Source organism: Triticum dicoccoides, chromosome 2B (assembly GCF_002162155.2).
Source record: "Triticum dicoccoides isolate Atlit2015 ecotype Zavitan chromosome 2B, WEW_v2.0, whole genome shotgun sequence".
NCBI classification, from domain to species: domain Eukaryota; kingdom Viridiplantae; phylum Streptophyta; class Magnoliopsida; order Poales; family Poaceae; genus Triticum; species Triticum dicoccoides.
Genome location: NC_041383.1, coordinates 342,209,368 through 342,215,190, shown reverse-complemented (window position 1 = coordinate 342,215,190; position 5,823 = coordinate 342,209,368).

The window sequence follows — 5,823 nt, the reverse complement described above, 5'->3', positions numbered from 1 at the left end:
AACTAAGCAGAGATAAAGGGGGTGGGGGAGGGATGGGGGGCTTATAAAGAGGGGAGAGATGGTGGCGGGGAGGTGCTCGGTGACGGAGAGGTAGGGGCGGCGAAGGCGGGCTCGGGATCGGGAGGCGGCGGTGCTGGGCGGGCTCGGGCGGCGACGGTGAGGTCGAGAGCGGCGGCGGGCAGCGGTGCTGAGGTTGAGGGCGGGCGGCGGTGGTGAGGGAAGGCTCGGGCGGCGGCGACAAAGGAGTTGGGGGAATAGGACCGGGCGTGTGGGGGGAAAGGAGGACTTAGCAAAATTTTGAGCCCACGTGGTTAAGTCGAACTCACAGTAGCGCTGCTTCGTAAATGCACTATAGCTAAGTTAGCTTAGCGCGTTTTAGAAAAACACGCTGCTGCTATAGGAAGCAGTAATTTCTTTTGTTTACCCTTACATTTTCTTTTTTTTTCATTTCACTGTTTCCTACTTCTATCATTTTCATTTACTTTTCTATTTTTTTCATTTTTCTTTTCTTTCTTAGCAGTAGCGTTGTACGCAGGAAACACGCTGCAACAATGACCATAGTGGTAGCGCGCTTTAAGCGGAATGCTACTACTACTCCTAGCCTACCGCCAACACGGTGGAAATTATAGTGGTAGCGCTTGTTTCTAAACATGTGCTACTGCTATAGTTTAAGCTATAGCGCGCTTTGCACGAATGCGCTACTACAAATTAGCAGTAGCGCCCTATTTTAACCAGCGCTACTGCTATACCTCTGTGTATAGGTTTTTCCCTAGTAGTGGTATCACGGGGTTTGGATGCACTGGTGAAGTTTGCACCAACTCTCAAGGTGAGAAAGGGCAATGCACGGTACCGAAGAGGCTAGCAATGATGGAAGGGTGAGAGTGCGTATAATCCATGGACTCAACATTAGTCAAAAGAACTCATATACTTATTGCAAAAATCTACAAGTCATCAAAAACCAAGGACTATGCGCATGCTCCTAGGGGGATAGATTGGTAGGAAAACACCATCGCTCGTCCCCGACCGCCACTCATAAGGATGCACAATCTAAGAACACCTCATGTTTCAAATTTGTTACACAATTTTTACCAAACGTGCATGCTATGGGACTTGCTAACTTCAACACAAGCATTCTTTAAATTCATAATCACCCAACTATCATGACTCTAATATCACTACCTCCATATCTCAAAACAATTATCAAGTATCAAATTGATCATAGCATCCAATTCACTTCATATGATAGTTTTTATTATACCCAACTTGGATGTCCACCATTCTAGAACCAATTTTATAACCGTAGAAAATACCATGCTGTTCTAAGAGACACTCAAAATAATATAAGTGAAGCGTGAGAGATTAACAATTTCTACAAAATTAAGCCACCACCATGCTCTAAAAGATATAAGTGAAGCACTAGAGCAAATACTATCTAGCTCAAAAGATATAAGTGAAGCACATAGAGTATTCCAATAAATTCCAATCAAGTGGGTTCCTCCCAAAAGGTGTGTACAGCAAGGATGATTGTGGTAAAATAAAAGGCAAAGACTATTATCATACAAGATGCTCCAATCAAAACACATATCATGTGGCGAATAAAAATATAGCTCCAAATAAAGTTACCGATAGACGAAGACGAAAGACGGGTTGCCTTCCCGGGGCATCCCCAAGCTTAGGCTTTTGGCTATTCTTGAATATCTTGGGTTCCTTTGGCATCCCCAAGATTAGGCTCTTTCCACTCCTTATTCCATAGTCCATCAAATCTTTACTCAAAACTTGAAAACTTCACAACACAAAACTCAATAGGAAATCTCATAAGCTCCGTTAGTGTAAGAAAGAGAAACCACCACATAAGGTACTATAATTAACTCATTATTTATTTATATTGGTGTTAAACCTACTGTATTCCAAGTTATCTATGGTTCATACCCCTACATACTAGCCCTAGATGCATCAAAATAAGCAAACAACACACGAAAAGCAGAATCTGTCAAAAACAGAACAATCTGTAGCAATCTGTAACTCTCGGATACTTATGGAACTCTAAAAATCCTACAAAAATAAGAAGTCCTGGGAAATTTGTCTATTGATCTACAGAAATAAGAATCAACGCAAAAGCACGTTTCTGTGAATTACTAAAATTATTTTTGTGCGTGCAAAGTTTCTATTTTTCAGCAGAATCAAATTAACCATCACCGTAGGTTATGCTATAGGTTCTACTTGGCAAAAACACTAATTAAAACATGAAAACACATCTAAAAATAAGGTAGATGAAAAATTTATTACTAAACAGAAGCAAAAACAAAAATAACAAAAATTGGGTTGCCTCCCAACTAGCGCTATCGTTTAACGCCCCTAGCTAGGCATAAAAGCAAGGATAGATCTAAGCAGTGCCATCATTGGCTCTCAATTCATAAGTAGCTCGCATGATAGATTCATAGGATAATTTAACTTTCTTTCTTGGGAAGTGCTCCATGCCTTTCCTTAATGGAAATTGGAATCTAATATTCCATTCCTTCATATCAATAATCGCACCAATTGTTCTATGGAAAGGTCTACCAAGAATAATAGGAAATGAAAGATTGCATTCTATATCAACAACGATAAAATCTACGGGCACCAAATTCCTACTTGCAACAATAAGAATATCATTGATCCTTCCCATAGGCATTTTAATGGTAGAATCCGCAAGCTACAAATTTAAAGAGCAATCATCAAGATCATGGAAACCTAGAATATCACATAAAGTTTTCGGAATCGTGGAAACACTAGCACCCAAATCACACAAAGCATAGCACTCATGATCTTTAATTTTAATATTTATAGTAGGTTCCCACTCATAATTAAGTTTTCTAGGTATAGAAACTTCCAAATTAAGCTTTTCATCATAAGATTGCATCAAGGCATCAACAATATGTTTGGTAAAAGCTTTATTTTTACTATAAGCGTGAGGAGAATTCAACACGGATTGCAACAAGGAAATACAACCTTCTAAACAACAATTATCATAATCAAATTCCTTGAAATTCAAGATAGTGGGTTCAATGCTATTTAAAGTCTTGACCTCTCCAATCCCACTTTTACCAAATTTAGCATCAAGATCTAAAAACTCTGAATCATTGGGACGCCTTTTAACTAAAGTGGACTCATCTCCAGTCCCATCATTATTAAGATTCATATTGCAAAACAAAGATTTAATAGGGGACACATCAATAACTTTTAGATCTTCATCATTATTTTCATGGAAACTAGAAGAACGCGCCTTTACAAAGCAATCTTTCTTAGCACGCAATCTAGCGGTTCTTTCTTTGCACTCATCAATGGAAATTCTCATAGCTTTGAGAGACTCATTGATATCATGCTTAGGAGGAGTAGATCTAAGTTTCAAAGAATCAACATCAAGTGAAAGTCTATCAACGTTCCTATCCAAATCATCAACTTTAAGCAATTTTTCTTCAATCATGGCATTAAAATTCTTTTGAGAGATCATAAATTCCTTCACACTATTATAAAAATCAGAGGGAATCTTATTAAAATTACCATAAGAATTATTGTAGGAATTTCCATAATTATTAGAGGAATTACTATGGAATGGTCTAGGATTAAAGTTTCCTCTATAAGCATTGTTACCAAAATTATTCCTACCAACAAAATTCACATCCATAGATTCATTATTATTCTCAATCAAAGTAGACAAAGGCATATCATTGGGATAAATAGAAGCACTCTTAGTAGCAAACAATTTCATAAGTTCATCCATCTTTCCACTCAAAACATTAATTTCTTCTATAGCATGCACTTTTTTACTAGTAGATCTTTCGGTGTGCCATTGAGAGTAATTATCCATAATGTTATCAAGGAGTTTAGTAGCTTCTCCTAAGGTGATTTCCATAAAAGTGCCTCCCACAGCAGAATCTAAAAGGTTTCTAGAAGCAAAATTCAATCCGGCATAATTTTTTTGTATGATCATCCATAAATTCAAACCATGAGTAGGGCAATTGCGAATCATCAATTTCATTCTTTCCCAAGATTGGGCAACATGCTCATGATCAAGTTGTTTAAAATACATAATATCGTTCCTAAGAGAGATGATCTTAGAAGGAGGAAAATACTTAGAGATAAAAGCATCTTTGCACTTATTCCATGAATCAATACTATTCTTAGGCAAAGACGAAAACAAACTTTAGCATGATCTCTAAGTGAAAACGGAAATAACTTCAATTTAACTATATCATTGTCCGTGTCTTTTTTCTTTTGCATCTCACACAAATCAACAAAGTTGTTTAGATGGGTAGCGGCATCTTTACTAGGAAGGCCGGAGAATTGATCTTTCATAACAAGATTCAGCAAAGCAGCATTGATTTCACAAGACTCGACATCATTAAGAGGAGCAATCAGAGTACTAAGGAAATCATTATTATTGGTATTAGAAAAATCACACAATTTGATATTATCTTGCGCCATCGCAAAAAGTAATCCAACACACAAGCAAACAACAAGGCAAGCGAAAGGGAGAGGAGATTGGGAAAGAGAGGGCGAATAAAACGGCAAGGGTGAAGTGGGAGAGAGGAAAACGAGAGGCAAATCGCAAATAATGTAAGTGCGAGGGAGATGAGCTTGTGATGGGTACTTGGTATGTCTTACCTTGAGCGAAGAGCTCCCCGGCAACGGCACCGGAAATCCTTCTTGCTACGTCTTGAGCTTGTGCTGGTTTTCCTTGAAGAGGAAAGGGCGATGCAGCACAGTAGCGTAAGTATTTCCCTCAGTTTTTGAGAACCAAGGTATCAATCCAGTAGGAGGCTCCTCAAAAGTCCCACGCACCTACACAAACAAACAAGAACTCGCAACCAACACAATAAAGGGGTTGTCAATCCCTTCAAGGCCACTTGCAAAAGTGAGATCTGATAGAGATAATATGATAAGATAAATATATTTTTGGTATTTTATAATATAGATTGGAAAAGTAGATTGAAAGCTTATATGATAAGAGATAGACCCGGGGGCCATAGGTTTCACTAGTGGCTTCTCTCAAGATAGCATAAGTATTACGGTGGGTGAACAAATTACTGTCGAGCAATTGATACAAAAGCAAATAATTATGAGATTATCTAGGCATGATCATGTATATAGGCATCACATCCATGAAAAGTGGACCGACTCCTGCATGCATCTACTACTATTACTCCACACATCGACTGCTATCCAGCATGCATCTAGAGTATGAAGTTCATAAAGAATAGAGTAACGCATTAAGAAATATGACATGATGTAGAGGGATAAACTCATGCAATATGATATAAACCCAATTTTTTTATCCTCTATGGCAACAATACAATACGTGCCTTGCTGCCCCTGCTGTCACTTGGAAAGGACACAAAGCTAAGCACTTCTCCCATTGCAAGAAAGATCAATCTAGTAGGCCAAACCAAATTGATAATTTGAAGAGACTTGCAAAGATAACTTAATCACACATAAAAGAATTCAGAGGAGATTCAAATATTTCTCATATATAAACTTGATCATAAACCCACAATTCATCAGATCTCTACAAACACACAGCAAAAAGAGTTACATCGAATAGATCTCCAAGAAAATCAAGGAGAACTTTGTATTGAGATTCAAAGAGAGAGAAGAAGCCATCTAGCTAATAACTATGCACCCGAAGGTCTGTGGTAAACTACTAACAACTCATCGGAAGGGCCTTGGAGATGATGTAGAGGCCCTCCGTGATTGATTCCCCCTCCGGCGGAGCGCTGGCGAAGGCTCCAAGATGGGATCTCGCGGATACAGTAGGTTACGGCGGTGGAAATAGTTTTTCGTGGT